This window comes from Stomoxys calcitrans, chromosome 4 (assembly GCF_963082655.1).
Source record: "Stomoxys calcitrans chromosome 4, idStoCalc2.1, whole genome shotgun sequence".
Classification (NCBI taxonomy): Eukaryota; Metazoa; Arthropoda; class Insecta; order Diptera; family Muscidae; genus Stomoxys; species Stomoxys calcitrans.
The window spans coordinates 17,828,998-17,849,011 of record NC_081555.1 but is presented as its reverse complement, the minus strand read 5'-3'; the positions used below and the strand labels follow the sequence as shown (position 1 = coordinate 17,849,011).

General features: G+C 35.0%; 2 protein-coding genes across 2 annotated transcripts in view; one reads left to right on the top strand and one right to left on the bottom strand.

Moving 5' to 3' along the window:
• Positions 1 to 20,014, top strand: part of LOC106084108 (high affinity cationic amino acid transporter 1) — a 97,178-nt gene that overhangs the window by 33,820 nt on the left and 43,344 nt on the right. The window lies entirely within an intron of this gene.
• Positions 1 to 20,014, bottom strand: part of LOC106087913 (uncharacterized) — a 153,071-nt gene that overhangs the window by 107,002 nt on the left and 26,055 nt on the right. The window contains exon 2 of the mRNA XM_059368022.1: positions 5,484 to 5,569. The gene's annotated coding sequence lies outside the window, so the exon portion shown is untranslated. The remainder of the gene's footprint in view (positions 1 to 5,483; positions 5,570 to 20,014) is intronic.

The window sequence follows — 20,014 nt, the reverse complement described above, 5'->3', positions numbered from 1 at the left end:
GCTATACATTCAACCAAAACCAAACTGTTCTTGGTCCTTCCCCTTACCACAATTTTCAAAAACTCTAGATCTTACTGATAGTTATACCAATAGTAGTGAAATTTTATTTGCAATCTTATAGCAATTTAAACTAAGAATTTATAAAAAGAAATTGGGGGAACGCCCTACCCCAAAATCCCGAAAACGGGCATATCAACCGATTGGGACAATATGGGTATCAAATGAAAGGTTATTAGAAGTGGATTACAAATCTGATATAAACATATTCAGCGAGCTGCCCAACATAAAAAAAAGCCCCTTAATGGAAATTTGAAGAACAATCGACACAATATGGGACTGAAATGGAAAGTTTTTGGAAGTATAGTACAAATTTATTATTGGTATTAGCGACAAAGTAACTGGGTGAAAGCCTCATCACTATACCTTCTTCAACTACGGTGTAACTAAAGGGTGATTTTTTTGAGGTTAGGATTTTCATGCATTAGTATTTGACAGATCACGTGGGATTTCAGACATGGTGTCAAAGAGAAAGATGCTCAGTATGCTTTGACATTTCATCATGAATAGACTTACTAACGAGCAACGCTTGCAAATCATTGAATTTTATTACCAAAATCAGTGTTCGCTTCGAAATGTGTTCAAATTTTGACAAATTTTGTTCAGCGATGAGGCTCATTTCTGGTTGAATGGCTACGTAAATAAGCAAAATTGCCGCATTTGGAGTGAAGAGCAACCAGAAGCCGTTCAAGAACTGCCCATGCATCCCGAAAAATGCACTGTTTGGTGTGGTTTGTACGCTGGTGGAATCATTGGACCGTATTTTTTCAAAGATGCTGTTGGACGCAACGTTACGGTGAATGAACACATTTCGAACCGAACACTGATTTTGGTAATAAAATTCAATGATTTGCAAGCGTTGCTCGTTAGTAAGTCTATTCATGATGAAATGTCAAAGCATACTGAGCATCTTTCTCTTTGACACCATGTCTGAAATCCCACGTGATCTGTCAAATACTAATGCATGAAAATCCTAACCTCAAAAAAATCACCCTTTATAAGACAAAACTGGACTCTAAGTAAACTTGGTGGGCTAAACATTCAACCTAACCTAAAAGATATAGTTAATAAGACACGTCTTGTAAATTGATCATTAAGTGACAATTGACCATTAAGTTTCATTATTCTAGATATGTACTTCATTTTACATTTCTTTTACATTGCAATCGACTTTACCTAAATATTTAAATCATGATATCTAGAGAAATGTGCAGGCAGACAAATTTCAATAACTAATCTTTAAGTGTAAACGACCCATTAAAATGTATTATTTATACATATGATTTCAATTTTATATTTACATAGATTTGTTACCCAAAAAAACGTGCAAAGAGACACTTTAAACTTCAATGACTAATCTTTAAGTCTAAACGAACCATTAACATTTATTATTTATACATATAATTTCAATGTTTATTTCTTTTGCCCATTAAGTTTAAACCATGAGAAACCTGCAAACAGTCACATCACAACGATCAATCTTTAAGTGTTAACGACCCATTAAGCTTCATTATTTAAAAAGATAATATCAATTTGTATTTCTTTTGATTTCTTAATTAAATTTTCTTTACTGCCCATAAACTCCAGCCCACTGTAAAATTTGAAAAGGACCAACAAAAGGAAAAGGACCTCCACAACAAACCGGCAAAATAAACACGCTAAGCGTTAAAATTATGAATATTTTATGGAATTTTTAAAAGTTTTTCGTTACTTGCTTTTTTCGGACATCTTATTGTGGCAGCAGCTACACCTTCTTCTCTTTACGCTTCGCATTTTTTGGCTCGGATGATGTTCATTTAAACTTTTTTTTTGTGGTTGATATCATCAACATCATGTGCAAGAAGTAGAATAGCGTAACCTGCGACTCTTGTATGTGCAAAACTCTGTGGAAATTGTCAATAATGGTATGGAAATGATTACCAAATAAACGAGCGTTATTTAGAATTCCATTTGATGTCATTAATATGTAAATACAATTGTGGCCTCCCATATCAGGTTTTGCATTCTAATTCAACAAGGATAGCCTGTAAAAAACTGTGGCGCTTGAGTTTGTTCCTATGTTTCTTGTGGGGCTGGGGATTTGCTCATTTTCACTGTTGACCTTTGAGATGGTAAGGAAATTGCGAGAGAGTAACTTGATTCAAATTGAATAAAACCATTTGTTTGGAAATTTCATATTATAGGACCATATGTTACGATATGTTGAAAGGATTGAAGGGCCTATTCACCATGTGAAACTGCTCTATAAACCGATCTTGGATTTCGACTTTTTGAGCCTCTAGAGGGGGCAATTCTCACCCGATTTGACTCAAAGTTAGCTTGAGGTGTTTTGTTACGACTTCCAAAAACTGTGCCATGTATGATTCAATCCGGATAATAACCTGATATAGCTGCCACATAAACCGATCTCTCGATTTGAATTCTTGACCTCTGTTCATTGAGCTGCCCAATAAACCGATCTCGGAGAATTGATTTCTTGAGCCTCTAGAGGAAGCAGTTCTTCTCCGATTTGGCTCAAATTTAGTTTGAAGTGTTTTCATAAACTGATATAGCCGCTATATAAACCGATATTCCGATTTGACTTTTTGAGTCTCTAGAGGGCATAATTCTTATTGGATTTGGCTGAAATTTTGCATGAGGTGTTTTATTATGACTTCCAACAACTGTGCCAAGAATGAATCAAATGTGTTCATAACCTGATACAGCTGCTATATAAACCGATCTCGGATCTTGACTTCCTGAGGCCCTAGAGGGAGCAATTTTTACCCCTTTTTGGCTGAAACTTTGCATGAGGTTTTTTGTTATGACTTCCAACAATAGTGCCAAATATGATTCAAAACAGTTCATAACCTGATATAGCGGCCTTATAAGCCGATCTCGGATTTTGACTTCTTGAGCCTCTAGAGGACGCAATTCTTATCCGATTTGTCTGAAATGTTGCACAAGGTGTTTTGATTTGATTTCCAACAACATTGCCAAGAACGGTAGGTAAGCAGCAATGTGAAAATGCACTACCGTAGTGGCCAGCGAACTCTTTTCATTGTCACGACCGCTAAGCACTGCCGCTGACATTGCTGCAATTCTTATACACTTTTCGGGAGAATGCAAAGGCATTGACCGAATAAAGAAATGGGCTTCAAAAATGCACTAGATGCATATTTTTTACAAAGAACTTAGATGTATGAATGTATGTATGTATGAAATATTTGTATGTATTGGTAATAAGTGTATTGAAAAGAGTGATTTTGGGGAACCTTCGAATGACGCTGGCAGAGCCGATCTTTTAGTATAAATTCGATGGCATTTCTCCAAAAAGACACATTCAATAAAGTAATGACATCAGGCATTGGATCTGCCCGATCCAAAAACTGCCTTTGTAAAGACTTATTTTTATTTCACCATGGCGATCCTGCCAAGTTTACATATCTAAAAGTCGCAATTGATCCTGTATTACTTCAATCAGCAAAACATCCTTGCGTTGTTATCAGCAAAATATTTGAGTATACTGTCAAGACTGTCCGGGCAGTCCGGTCCAAGCCGAGGACCTTGGATTAAAAATCGGAATACCAAAGGCTGATCCCTCCATCCCATGGTGGTGGTTATAAAAACATACAAATTTAGTGTCAAGTAAAAAGTGCTCCACAAAAGGAGATTTCTGATTAAAACGTTGGAAAATCAATCACTTCTATTTAAGTTAAACAAATCTTTAAAGTAAGTAAAGTTAATAAAAATATTTTATAGTGAACTCGCTTTAAGTTCAATTTGCTTAAGATTAAGTAAACGATCGTTGACCAAAGGAAAAATCGTTATCAGTTGGAAAAAAGTAATGTTAAACATTTTCGTACCCACCGCCATAGGATAAGGGTATACTAATGTTGTCATTCCATTTATAGCAACTCGAAATATTGACCTGCGACCCCATAAAGTATATATATTCTGGATCGTCTCGACATTCTGAGTCGATCTAATCATGTCCGTCCGTTCGTTTGTCGAAATCACTAGAGCAGTCGAACGCGTAAAGCTAACCGCTTGAAATTTTGCACCGATACTTCTCATTGATGTAGGTCGTTGGGGATTGCAAATGGGCGATATCGGTTCAGATTTAGATATAGACTCCATATAAACCGATCCCCGGATTTGACTTTTTGAGCTCTTAGAAGCCTCAATTTTCATCGTATTTGGCTAAAATTTGGAAAAAAGACTTAAGCTATTACTTCCAGCATCCATGCCAAGTATGATCCGAATACGTCTATAAATGGATATAGCCACCATATAAACCGATCACCGTATTTGACATCTTGATCCCTTAGAAGCAGCAATTTTAATCCAATTTGGTTAAAATTTGGTTCAAAGACTTGAGTTATGACTTTTAACATCCATGCCAAGTATGATCCGAATCTGTCTATAAACAGATATAGCCCCGATATAAACCGATCCCCGGATTTGAATTCTTGAGACCTGAGAAGCCTCAATTTTCATCCAATTTTGCTGAAATTTGGAACAAAGACTTGCGTTATGACTTTTAACATCCATGCCAAGTATGATCCAAATCTGTCTATAAACAGATATAGCCCCATATAAACCGATCCCCGGATTTGACTCCTTGAACCCTTGGAAGCCTCAATTTTCATCCGATTTGGCTGAAATTTGGAAAAAAGTCTTGGGCTATGACTTCCAATATCCATGCCAAGTATGATCCAAATCTGTCTATAAACAGATATAGCCCCCATATAAACCGATATCCGGATTTAACTTCTTGAGCCCTTAGAAGCCTCCGTTTTCATCCGATTTGGCGGAAATTTCGAACAAAGACTTGAGATATGACTTCCAACATCCATGCCAAGTATGATCCAAATTTGTCTATAAACAGATATAGCCCCCATATAAACCGATACCCGAATTCGACTTCTTGAGGCCCCTAGAAGCCTCAATTTTTATCCCATTTTGCTGAAAATTGGAAAAAAGTCTTGAGCTATGACTTTCAACATCCATGCGAAGTATGATCTGAATAGGTCTTTAAACAGATATAGTCCCCATATAAACCGATCCACCGATTTGACTTCTTCAGCCCTTAGATGCCTAAATTTTCACCTGATATGGCTGAAATTTGGCCCAAAACCCTATCTCATGACTTACAATACCAGTGCCAAGTTTTGTTCGAATCGGTCAATATGGTGATATAGGCCCCTGAGTACCGATATCCCGATGTGACTTCTTGAGATCAAAATAATTCGAATACGAACTCGATTAACAAGGGTACGTTTTTAGAGGAATCAATGGTGGTGGGTACTCAAGATTCGGCCCGGCCGCTTTTACTTATTTTAGTTCACTCATTTCAAGTTAAAAATTTCTTAAAATTAAGTATAATTTCAAAAATTTCTTAACATTAAGTAAAACAATTTTCACTAGAGGAAATTTTTACTTACCCAGCTGAAAATTAGCAGTTTTAAATTTTATTTCAGAAATCGTTACAGTATATCCGTCATTTTGATGGCCTTATCTTACGATTTGACTGGAAATAAAGAAAAGATGGAATAAAAGTTGAGACAAAAACTTTTTCAATGCACTCTTATTTAAGATAAAAATTCTTAAAATCAAGTAAAATTCCAAAAATGTCTTAACATCAAGAAAAAATATTTCATTAAAAGAATTTTTTACTGAAAAAAGTTCAAAATTAGCGTTCCCTATCTATGAGCTAAGATTGGAATCGAACAGCGTTCACTGATATGCGAAAGGTCTTTCTGCTAGTTCTTAACCTGAATCGCCTGAATCTTTTTGGAAATTTCTATTTTAACAATACTTCATGACTTAGTTTTTAGACTTAAACTATTTTAAATGCAACAAATACAACTTGTTTGAGAGACGCCGCACACCTCACTTGTCAAAACCATGCAAAGTTATGTCATAATGTCAAACCGTTGCAATTTTAAAATACTGTAAAAACTGATAAAAAATGCTGCTTTGTCATATGGCAACCAACACCAAGGCGATCCGGGTTAATGGAATATTCTTGGGTTTTCGCTTCTTGCAAAAAAATGAAAATTTGCCCATGAACATTCCATTAAGAAACTGGGGCAAACTTCTCACAAATCAATGAGTGCTGTCCGATTCAATGATAAGGGACCTCCTTTTTATAGCCGAGTCCGAACGGCGTGCCGCAGAGCGACACCTCTTTGGGGAGAAGTTTTTACATGGCAAAGTTCTTCACAAATGTTGCCAGCATTAGGAGGGTATAACCACCGCTGAAAAATTTTCTGATGTTCCTGCCAGGATTCGAACCCAGGCGTTCAGCGTCATAGGCCGACATGCTAATCTCTTCGCTAAGGTGGCCTCGTTTCTGCAAATGCAAATTTTGCCCATGGACATTCCATTAAGAAACTGGGACAAACTTCTCACAAATCAATAAGTGCTGTCCGATTCAATTTCAAGCTCAATGATAAGGGACCTCCTTTTTATAGCCGAGTCCGAACGGCGTGCCGCAGAGCGACACCTCTTTGGGGAGAAGTTTTTACATGGCAAAGTACCTCACAAATTTTGCCAGCATAAGGAGGGGATAACCACCGCTGAAAATTTTTCTGATGTTCCTGCCAGGATTCGAACCCAGGCGTTCAGCGTCATAGGTCGACATGCTAACCTCTGCGCTAAGGTGGCCTCGTTTCTGCAAATGCAAATTTTGCCCATGAACATTCCATTAAGAAACTGGGGTAAACTTCTCACAAATCAATGAGTGCTGTCCGATTCAATTTTAAGCTCAATGATAAGGGACCTCCTTTTTATAGCCGAGTCCGAACGGCGTTCCGCAGAGCGACACCTCTTTGGGGAGAACTTTCTACATGGCAAAGTACTTCACAAATGTTGCCAGCATTGGGAGGGGATAACCACCGCTGAAACATTTTCTGATGTACCTGCCAGGATTCGAACCCAGGCGTTCAGCGTCGTAGGCCGACATGCTTACCTCAGAGCTAAGGTGGCCTTGTTTCTTAGTTTTCCTAAACTCAGTTTTATGAGTATATCCTACGAAAATGGGAAGGTAATCTGGACTCACTTTTCAATTTAGCGGAACATAAGTCTTATGACTCCCCAAAAATGACGCTTGAGACATAGTTTGAGTTTCTACGGAAATTATAAATTTGTAGCCTTTTATAATTTTTCCTATCAAACTGCTAATCCGATACGAAGCATAAGATCCCAATGGTCCCTAAGCTGTAACCATTTGCCAACCATCGATTGAAGCCAATCTCAAAGAATTTCCCACGAATTGTTCTTCAAATGTTATTTTGTTGTACCATAAGCATTTGATTCCTCTACCCCAAAACAGCCTCTCCTTTTTTCTAACTTTTAAGCTTTCTTCAGCCTAAACCCTTGAGAGTAATCAGCTTCAACTTGGGAGATAAGCATATGGATGAATGAGCTAAGCTTGAAACGTTTAAAAGCTCATTAAGGGATTGCCATACAAAAACAAAAATACCTAGCTTTTTTGTCCCCTCTGGGGGACTTTAAATATGTGGCTCATTTATTTGGCATATGTCCCATACTAAGCATTGAATTCTTTGCCATATGCAACAATGATACCCCCTTGAGAATTTCTTTTCTTGCGTAACCTGCTTCCACTTACATACCACAAAATCATCCATCAAAAATCATAAAGCATCAAAAACTCTTGAAAAACTTTGAAAATCATCATATTTAATGAACCTCCTTTCGGCTGGCTGGTTTGCCATTTTCTTTTTTTTTACTTTTCAATCGTTGCGCACGTGTGCGTGTGTGGGTGTGGGGGTGTGTGTGTGTGGGGGTGTGTGACAACATGAGTGCGTGTGTGCGTATGTGTTTGCAAAAAAGAGGAAATGTTCTGTCGCACTTGTTTATTTAACAATTTGCCTGAGCAAACCCAAAGGATTTGCTTGATTGAGGTGTCTCCAGTGATATGAGAGGATACTTAAAAACAAACAGCAAACAGCAAGAAAAAAATCAACTTGTAGATTCTTTGGACCCCCCTTTTACACTTTCCCTACTCCGCCACTTCACATATGAGAAAGACAAACAACAGCAACAGCGACAAAAAGGAAATCTCTTGTACACACTCAGGCATGAGTGCCTTGCTGACATCCTTTAGTTGCTGCTTAACAGCCTCTAAATAACTGCCAGCCTACCTTAGCATGTGCCTGCCATGTCCGCTTGTTCAGAAAACTCAAAAAATAAACTTTCCTGATACATTTGAAGTACAGGGTGGCTGATGAAAGCCGCTACCAAAAAAAAATGTAATAACTTTTTTTCTATTTAATAATAATAATTTAATAATTAATTTAATTAATTAATTAATTAATTTAATTAATAATAATTTAATAATTAATTTAATAATTTAATTTAACATGAATAAAAGAAAAATGTATTCCATACACCGAAAAAAAAATGTAGCAATATTCATCATTGTAGCAATATTCATCAGCCACCCTGTATGTATAGCCGCCCAGCTGTTACGGCTTTTACTGACTCAGCCACGTTTTTTGTGTCATTAAGTTTGCAAACAGAAAGAACAGACATGAAAAGCTGAGTTTTTCCTCTTCCTGCTACTCCTCTTTCAGTTTTTATGTTTTAACTTTGGTTTTTTTTTTTACTTATGGTACTCTATTTCCTCTTGGTAAAATTTGTTCACTTCCGTTTTCCGCTGCAAAAAAAAACTGAACTGGAAAATGGCAAAAAGGGGAAAATCGAAAGTAGTCAGCATCCTCAGCATACAGAAAACCGGACAAACTTTTTTTTGTTAATTTTTTTCGTGTTTTTTTTTTATTAATCTCCAGTAGGCTTCACTTTTGCACAAGGACTCTCCATTTACATAACGTGTGTTCAAATAGGCGAACATTAAGGTTGAATTGTGTTGGATGGGCTCGTTCGAGTGAGTTCCACTGACCGACCAACCATGCAACAAGTGAAGGACATTTGCCATACAAACACATTATCGAATTTATGGCTTTTAGAACGAAAAAAAAGTGAAATGTGGAATTCTTTAAAAAGAGAATGAGAGGGAGAATGTGTCTAGTTTAGTTTAAAAACTTTGCAGCAGCATAAGGAATAAAGGTAAAGAAAAAAAATGTTGACATCTCTGCAAACATGCAAGATTTTTTATTATAATTTGATAAAAATTTCTTAAAAAAACAAAATCAAAATCAAAATCAAAACAGTAAAATATTTGAAAAAAAATTATAATTTGGTAAAAATTTAACTTTAAAAAAATAAAAATAAAAAAAAGTAAAAATAAAATTAAAAAAAAAATAAAAAAATAACAATAAATTAAAATAAAACTTAAAAAAATAACAATAAAATAAAATAAAATTAAAAAACAATAAAATAAAATTAAAAAACAATAAATTTCTTAACGATATTTAAAACAAATTAAAAAAAATAAAATTAAAAAAAAATAAAATTAAAAAAAAATAAAATTAAAAAGAAAATAAAATTAAAAAAAAATAATAAAAAAATAACAATAAAATAAAATAAAACTTAAAAAAATAACAATAAAATAAAATAAAATTAAAAAAAAAATAAAAAAAAATTTAAAATAAAATTTAAAATTTTTCAAATATTTAATTTTTTAACATTTTATTTTCAATTTTTTTAAATTTTAATTTTTTTTTATTTCTTTTTAATATTATTTACAAAAAAATAGTTTTTAGTTTTACTTATTTTCAATATTATTGATATTGGGTTGCCCAAAAAGTAATTGCGGATTTTTCATATAGTCGGCGTTGGCAAATTTTTTCACATCTTGTGACTCTGTAATTGCATTCTTTCTTCTGTCAGTTATCAGTTGTTACTTTTAGCTTGCTTTAGAAAAAAAGTGTAAAAAAAGTATATTTTAAAATATCCGCAATTACTTTTTGGGCAAACCAATATTTTTTTTTCATTTTTAATTTTATTTTTTTTAATTTAATTTTCACAAATTACAAAATCAAAACAGTAAAATATTTGAAAAAAATATAATTTGGTAAAAATTAAACTTAAAAAAAAATAAAAAAAAAAAATAATAAAAAATTAACAATAAAATAAAATAAAACTAAAAAAATAACAATAACATAAAATAAAATTAAAAAACAATAAATATTTTTATTTAAAACCAATAAAAAAATACAATTTAACAAAAAAATAAAAAAATAAAATTAAAAAAAAAATTTAAAAAAAAATAAAATTATAAAAAATTAAATTAAAAAAAATAATTAAATTAAAAAAAAAATAAAAAAATTAAAAATAAAATTTAAAATTTTTCAAATATTTAATTTTTTAACATTTTATTTTCAATTTTTTTAAATTTTATTTGGATTTTTTTTAAATATTGTTTACAAAAAAAATAGTTTTTAGTTTTACTTATTTTCAATATTATTGATATATATATATATTTTTTTTTTTTGATTTTTAATTTTATTTTTTTAAATTTAATTTTCACAAATTACAAAATCAAAACAGTAAAATATTTGAAAAAAAAATATTTGGTAAAAATTAAACTTAAAAAAAATAAAATTAAATAAAAAAAAATAAAATTAAAAAAAAAATAATAAAAAATAACAATTAAATAAAATAAAACTAAAAAAATAACAATAAAATAAAATAAAATTAAAAAAATAACAATAAAATAAAATTAAAAAACAATAAATTTTTTAACGATATTTTAAACAAATTAAAAAAAAATAAAATTAAAAAAAAATAAAATTAAAAAAAAATAAAATAAAAAAAAATAAAATTAAAAAAAAAATAAATTATAATAAAATTAAAAAAAAAAAATAAAAAATAAAATTTTAAATTTTTCAAATATTTAATTTTTTAACATTTTATTTTCAAATTTTTAAAATTTTATTTTTTAATTTTTTTTTTGATTTTTTTTTAAATATTATTTACAAAAAAAAACTAGTTTTTAGTTTTACTTATTTTGAATTTTATTGATATATATTTTTTTTTTATTTTTAATTTTATTTTTTTAAATTTAATTTTCACAAATTACATCTTATATATAAAAATCAATTTGTGTTTGTTTGTATATTTGTTTGTTTGTTTGTGTGTTCCTTATAGACTTAGAAACGGCTGAACCGATTTTCTTGAAATTTTCACAGATGGTGCATAATGATCCCGTGGTGAAAATAGGTCACTACATTTTTGTGTTTGTTTGTATATTTGTTTGTTTGTTTGTGTGTTCCTTATAGACTTAGAAACGGCTGAACCGATTTTCTTGAAATTTTCACAGATGGTGCATAATGATCCCGTGGTGAAAATAGGTCACTACATTTTTTGATATCTGAAGGGGGAGAACCTGTCTGATTTAGCGGATATGAACATTCGCAAATTATTGGGCTTTTTAAAGCGATCTGGATGGTTCAGCGGTAGGAGCTAGAAGGCATCTGTGGTAGCACAATGGACGAAAATGTCTAACTGAGTCTGATGGCAGACCGCCACTTTAAGCTAACCTAACCTAACCATGCCAAAATAGGACTAAGCTAATGGACCGTTTAAGGCGCAGTCACGGTTAACATTTGCATGAAATAATCTTCAGAAATTAAATTATATGGACCGTACTATCGATTCAAATAAGGATTGCATGCATTTTTCCGAATATTATGTGTCTCTTAAAAAAATCAACCTCTAAAAATTGGTCAACTTTTTTTGTTGTGCAATATCCAAAAAATTTTATATGCCTTATGTTTTCAGTTTGTGAGGGTAGTATTTTTTGGAAATATTGGGTTGCCCAAAAAGTAATTGCGAATTTTTCATATAGTCGGCGTTGACAAATTTTTTCACAGCTTGTGACTCTGTGAAAAAAGTGTAAAAAAAGTATATTTGATCAAAGTTCATTTTACTCTCTTTTAAAAAATCCGCAATTACTTTTTGGGCAACCAATAAATAGCATTTAAAACCGATTGTCGAGATCGGGACTATAAAACTAAGATATCCGGCAAGCAATACAAAGCTTAGGTCTTGTTTTATGGTAAAATGGCACCACCGATAACTCCTTTCCTGGACCCTTATTTTTCAATTTCGAACCACAGTGAGGTGGCCTACGTCATGGCTACGTCTACATTTAAATCCAGTCAATATATTTTTCTCTTAACTTAAAATTACTGGCTTTACCTGTGGCCAAACAAAGTTAGCAATGAAAACAAAATGTTTGTTTAAATTACTTGTAATCAAGTTTTTAATCTAATCCGTAGAACTTTCCATCTACCACGGGTCTATATGTACCACACTTAAGCTAAATGTTTTCCCTTTTCAAATTAAATTTGCGGCCCACTAACTGTTATGCCCCACCACCATTGCTGTCAGTCACCAACAACCAACAACATTGCAGTGAATTGGTGTATGTCTCTGGCTTGTTGCTGTGTTATGTCTTTGCCTCTAAATGGCTAATTTGGTTGCACGGAATTATGAAATAATTCTGCGGTTGTTGCATTACCAGTACATTTTTTTTTTTTGTTATCTCATGGGCTGGCGTCGTAGTGCATTTGTCTGCCTCTGCAATGTTTCAATGACAGTCATTTTCTAATTGCTTTTATTTGTTTTTATTTTGTTGTTCAGCTTTTAAAGGGCATCTGAGATACAGCCAGAGAGAGAGAGAGAGAGAGAGAGGGGGGGGACATGGCTCTTGGTAGTAAATGCATAAATTTTTAATGAGATTTTTGTATAATGAATTTTATTTCATTTACGTATTAAATAAAAAGTAAAAAGAGAGAAAGAGTGAATTTAACTGAAGGAAATTTTATATATAAGAGGCCTTAAAGGGACATTTGAATTATTAAGCCTTACCTCTTCAAACATAAAAGTTGAATATTTACTAAGATTTCCAAAAGCAGCTCAACTTTGTTACCATTTTAAGTTACCTGATAAGGTAAGCTATCAAACCGCCCCTATAAAAGTCTTCGATTTTTATTCCCCTCTTTCATAATCCTTTTAGTTTTTCTTATAATTAATGAAAAATTAAAGTTCTGTTTAACTCTATTCATTGAGTTTTACAGCCTTACACACAAAACTTAATGCAGATTTGATATAGGTTTAATTTGACCGATTTTTTTAAAAATTAAAATTTATGAGGAATATAAAATTTAAAAGAAAAAAAAATTTAAAAAATATACATATTTAATATTATTAAAAAAATCTTTAAACTACATAAAATTATGTGTCTGAAATCCTTTGAGCGATTTCCTATTGGGTTGCCCAAAAAGTAATTGCGGATTTTTCATATAGTCGGCGTTGACAAATTTATTCAACGGCTTGTGACTCTGTAATTGCATTCTTTCTTCTGTCAGTTATCAGCTGTTATTTTTAGCTTGCTTTAGAAAAAAAGTGTAAAAAAAGCATATTTGATTAAAGTTCATTCTAAGTTTTATTGAAAATGCATTTACTTTCTTTTAAAAAATCCGCAATTACTTTTTGGGCAACCCATAATTTACGGCTTTATTAAATTTTGTGAATAAGGCCGTTATCTTTGTAATATTCCCCTTTTGACTGAATCACCCCAGCCCTTGTTGCGTATGATTTATAAAAACGATTTCACTAACATTAATCATTCACCATGAGGTACTGTATTAAGAGGCCTTCAATTCATAATTTTCTCACTTCAAACTAAAAATACTACAACTATGAACACAATTACTTCTAGCCTTTGCTTTTTTATTTATTTCTCCCTCCCTCCCCCCTCCTCTCTAGAGCACCGCTTGACCCAAGACCTGGTTGAGTGTTTTATTTATTTCATGCCTAAAATGTCATGCTATTGCCATTGTCTTTGGCAACTCTCTCTCTCTCTCTCTCCATTGCCTGTGTGTTTCAAAAGGGGGAGGAGAATGGTACGCGTGATTAGGTGCGTGTCCATTACAAATTATGCCTTAAATCACTCAATTTTCGAAAAAGACAAATTATGAACAAACAAAAAATCAATAATAACTGTTAACCATATTTCCAATTTGGTAATTTTCAGTTACATGTTAGTATAATTGATGGGTTGTTAGTTTCTTCGACAAAAAGGTGGTGAAATTTTTCTCAAACTTGGAAATTTTGAAAAAAAAAAACAAAAATCCCATGACCTTTTGCCTGTGGAAAAAAGGAAAAATTTTAGGGCTACTTTTAAACCATTCACACTATCCTCCCAGTAAGAAAAATTAAGCCATGCACAAAAATAAAAATGAGCTCATATTGGGATTCAAAAGATAAATTAAAAAAGGTTATGGGATAAAGTTTGGTATAAGGTATGAATCAAGGCAAGGCATAAGATATGCTACAAGATATAGGAGAAGGCATGGGACAAGATATGGGACAAAATATGGGACTAGGTATAGAACAAGCTATGGGTCAAGGTATGGGGCAAGGCAAGGTCTTATGACAAGGTATAGGACAAGTTAGGGGACGAGGTATGGGACAAGGTATTATGGGGCCAGGAATGGTATAAAGAATACAGTAAGTTATGAGACGTGGTATGGGACATCAAGTCACGGGACAAGATGGCATATAAGTTATGGGATAAGGTATGGTACAAGAATTTGGTACAAAGTTTTAGTACAAAGTATGGTACAAAGTATGGGACAAGGTATGACACAAGGAATGACGCAAGGTATGGGGAAAGTTATAGAACATGTTATGGGAAAAGTTGTGGGACAAGGTATGGTACATGTAATGGGAAAAGTTATGGGCCAAGGTATAGAACATGTTATGAAAAACTTATACAATAGGATAAGGTATGGGAGACAATGTGTGGGACAAGGTACGGCTCCAGGTATGTGACAGGTATGGGGCTAGGTATGGAACAAGGAATGGGACAAGGTATGGGACAAGGTATGGGACAAGGTATGGGACAAGGTATGGGACAAGGTATGAGACAAGGTATGGGACAAGGTATGGGGCAAGGTATGGGACAAGGTATGGAACAAGGTATGGGACAAGGTATGGGACAAGGTATGGGACAAGGTATGGGACAAGGTATGGGACAAGGTATGGGACAAGGTATGGGACAAAGTATGGGACAAGGTATGGGACAAGGTATGGGACAAGGTATGTGACAGGTATGGTGCTAGGTATGGGACAAAGTATGGGACAAGGTATGGGACAAGGTATGGGACAAGGTATGGGACAAGGTATGGGACAAGGTATGGGACAAGTTATGGGACAAGGTATGGGACAAGGTATGGGACAAGGTATGGGACAAGGTATGGGACAAGGTATGGGACAAGGTATGGGACAAGGTATGGGACAAGGTATGAGACAAGGTATGGGACAAGGTATGGGACAAGGTATGGAACTGGGTATATGACTAGGTATTGGGACAAAATATTATGACAAGGTATAAGGACAATGAATGAGACAAAATATTATGACAAGGTATGGGACAAGGTACTGGGAATGATATGGGACAAGGTATGAGACAAGGTATGGGACATGTTATGCGACTTGCATGAGACAAGGTACAGAACAGGGCATGGGACAAAGTCTTATGACAAGTTATAGGACAAGTTATGGGACAAGGTTTATGACAAGGTACAGGCAAGATTAGGACAAGGTAAAAGATAACCGACAGGCTAAGGGGCAAGGCATGGCACATTGTGTGGGATTAGGTATGGGGCAATTATTGGGACATGGTAAGAGACAAGGAATGGCACAAGGCACGGGCCAAGATGGGAGACAAGTTATGAGGCAAGGTACGGGATAAGTTATGAGTGGCAAGGTATGGGACATGAAATGGGAAAAGGTACTGGGTAAGGTATGGGACCGGCTACGAGACATCGTATGGGACAAGGTACGGGATAAGTTATGAGTGGCAAAGTATGGAGCTAGGTATGGCGCACGGTGTGTCATAAAGTATGGGACAAGAATTGGCAAAAGGTTCTGGGTAAGGTATGGGACCGTCTACGAGACATCATATGGGACAAGGTACTGGGTATGGTACCAGCTATAAGAGATGTTATGGCACATTGTGTGGGACAAGATATGAGATAAGGAAACGGACAATGTATGAAAAAAGTTATGAGAAAACATATGGGATTAGGTATACCATTAGGTGTGCGATAAGATATGGAACAAGGTAAGGGACCTGATATGGGACAAGCTATGGGACAAAGTATAGGGCCAGGTATGGGTCTAGGTATGGTACAAGGTATGGGGCAAGTTATGGGACATGGTATGAGACATTGTGTTGGACAAGGAATAGAACAAGGCACGGGACAAGATGGGAGATAAGTTATGGGATAAGCTATGAGTGCAAAGGTAAAGGATGAGGTATAGTACAAGAATTTGGTATAAGGTATAGGACAAGGAATAGAATTTTGAGACAAGTACTAGGACAACGAAAAAGGTGGGACAAGGTATGAGACAAAGTATGTGGCACGTTATGAGAAGTGTTATGAGACAAGATATGGGTCGAGGAATGGGACAAGGCACAGGACAAAATGGGTAGACAAGGTACGGGATAAGGTATGAGTGACAAATGTATGGAGCTAGCTATGGAATGAAGTACCGTTCAAGGTATGCGACAAAATTTTGGTACAAATGTGAGACAAGGCATAGGACAAGTACCAGGACAAGGTATGGGACAACTTGTGGGAGATGTACTAGGACAAGGCATGGTATGGGACAAGATATGTGACAAGGTATGAGACAAGTTATGGGACAAGATATAGGACATGTTATGCAACTTGTATGGGATAAGGTATGAAACAAGGTAGAGGACAAGTTATGGGACAAGGTATAGGAAACAAGGTATAGAAAACAAGGTAGAGGACAAGGTATGGGAAAAGGTATAGGAAAAGTTATGGGACAAGGTGTCGGACATATCATGGGTCAAGATATGGGTCATGTCATGGTACAGGGTATGGGACGAGTTATGGGACATGGTATGGTACAAGGTACAGGACAAAGCATGGGACAAGGTACAGGACAAGATATGGGACAAGGGATTATGACAAGGTATAGGACAAGTTATGGGACAAGGTATGGGATAAGGTATGGAATTAGTTATGGGACAAGGTTTTGGACAAGGCATTAGACAAGTTATGGGGCAAGTAATGGGGCAAGCTGTGGATGATAGATATGATAAGGTATAGGACAAGATATGGTACAAGGTATAGGCATGGTATGGGACATGTTATGGGAAAAAGTATGGGACATATTATGGGACCAAATATTATGACAAGGTATAGCACAAGTTATGGGACAAGGTATGGAATTTGTTATGGACCATTATATCGGACAAAGTATAAGACAAGTTATGGGACAAGGTATGGGACAAGGTATGGGACATGTTATGCGACTTCTATGGGATAAGGTATCCAACAACGTACAGGACAAGGTTTTATGACAAGGTATAAAGATATGTTATGGGACAAGGTATGGGATTAGGTATGGGACAAGGTATGAGACAAGGTAAGGAACATATTATGGGACATGTCATGGGACATGGTATGGGACAAGGTATGAGACGAGGTGTGGGACAGAATATTATAACAAGGAATAGGAAAATTATGAGACATTGTGTGTGACATGTTATGGGACATGGTATGGGACAAGGTATGAGACAAGGTGTGGGACAGAATATTATGACAAGGTATAGGAAAATTATGAGACATTGTGTGGGACAAGGTATGAGACAAATTTTGGGACAAGGTATTGTACTAGGCATGTGGCAAGGTATGGGCCAAGTATTCGAACAAGGTATGAGACAAGTTATGGTACAAGGTAGGGGACATGTTATGGGAAAAAGTATGGGACATGTTAGGAGACCAGGTATGGGTCAGGTTATGGAACATGGTATGGGCAAGGTATGGGACAAAATATGAAACAAGATATGGAACAATGTATAGAACAAGTTATGGTGCAAGGTACGAGACAAGTTATGGGACAATGTATGGAACAAGGTATAGGCCAAGTTATGGGACATAGAGTGAGACAAGGTATGATACAAGATATGGGATAATGTATGGGACAAGGTATTATGACAAGGTGTAGGGCGAGTTATGGGACAAGTTATGGTACTTGGCATAGGACAAGGTTTTGGTGTAAAGTATTGGGACATGGTATGGTACAGGGCAAGGTATAGGACATGTAATGGAACATGGTATGGGACGAGGTATGGTACACGATATGGACTCCCACACCTTGTCCAAGTTATGGTACAAACTATGGACAAGGTATGAGTCACAGTATTGGACATGGTATGGGACAAGCTATGGTACACGGTATGGACAAGGTGTGGGATAAATTTAGGGACAAGGTATTGGGACAAGCTATGGTACAAAGTACAGGACAAGGTATGGAACAAGATATGGAACTAGATATAGAACAAGAGATGGCACAAGCAATCGCATAAAGTATGGGCCAAGGTATGGGAAAAAGTATTCGACAAGGTATAGTTCAAGTTATGTGACAATGTTTAGTACAAGGTATGAGATAAGTTAGGGGACAAGGTATGGAATAAGGTGTGAAATAAGGTATAGGTATTGAGGCAAGATATGGTACAAAGTCCTTGTCCTGCACTTTGTACCATACCTTGCCCGAATACCTATACCTTTTTTCATACCTTGTCCCGTAACTTATCCCATACCTTGTACTAAACATTGTCACATAACTTGAACCATACCTTATGGAACAACATACGGCACAAGCTATGATATAAGGTATGGGACAAGGTATAGGAAAAAGCATTAGACAAGGTATGGTTTAACTAATATGACAATGATTGGTACAAGGTATGGAAATAAGGTGCGGAATAAGGTATGAGATAAGATAAAGGACTAGATATGAGACAAGGTAAGGAATAATGTATGGGATAGGTCATGGGACAAGAAACGACACATAGTATGGGATAAGAGATGGGATAAGGTATAATTTTTTTTAGTAGAAGAAACAAGTTACGCACGCACTCTGGTCGCACTTGTATGGAAAGAGCGGCCAAAAAATCATAAAAGCCGCAGCCGCATTTATTAACCGATTTCGATAAAATTTTAAACAATAACTTGTACTATGCATACCGATATCCTAATCGGAATATATTTCGAAATAGCCGATATGCCGGATTTGTGTCTTAAGCCCATAATTGTCTCATATATTACCCGATTTCGCTGAAATCAGTTGCAAAAGGCTCCCCAATCTTATATTGGGTTGCCCAAAAAGTAATTGCGGATTTTCCATATAGTCGGCGTTGACAAATTTTTTCACAGCTTGTGACTCTGTAATTGCATACTTTCTTCTGTCAGTTATCAGCTGTTTCTTTTGTCAGTTATCAGCTGTATATTTGATTAAAGTTCATCTGCAATTACTTTTTGGGCAACCCAATATATAGTTTAATTTTTTGAATTTTGATCAATGGCAGCGACCACTGTGCCTACTACTACTAAGGGACAAAGTAAAATATCTATATGTTCCGCTAAACAGATCCAAAATTTTGTTTGCCCTTTAAACCTACAGACCCATAATGTTATATGGTGTTGTGATCTGGCGGACAGCGCTTCAAAAAGCGGCCTACTATTCAATACTCAGCCGAATGCAAAGGATGGCTTGTTTGTCCATCACAGCCGCATTTAGGACAACACCATCTAAACATTGTGGATAGCCAAATTGGATAATGGAATTTTTTTTTTTTTTTTGGTATTGCATCAGCTGTAGACGCTGTTATATGTTTGACACAATGCCATTTGTCATAATCAGTGTGGACTTATGACAAGAGAATTACTTTGCCACAATACCTGATAGGGCTGACTGGAGCTACAATATTCCTGGTAATACTAGGTACGTAAATTCCTATAATGATGGTTCCAGGCTAGATGATCATGGGGGCTTTGAAGAACGAACTAAGTGGTGTTCCAATCACTGTATTGGGTATCAAGCAGAGATCCTTGCAATAAAAGACGCAGTGGATACGCTACGGTATTAGGAACTAACGATGTTAGACATTGAAAAATTCTGAATTTAAAACCCGCTTTTGACTGTCGCAGACCTCTAA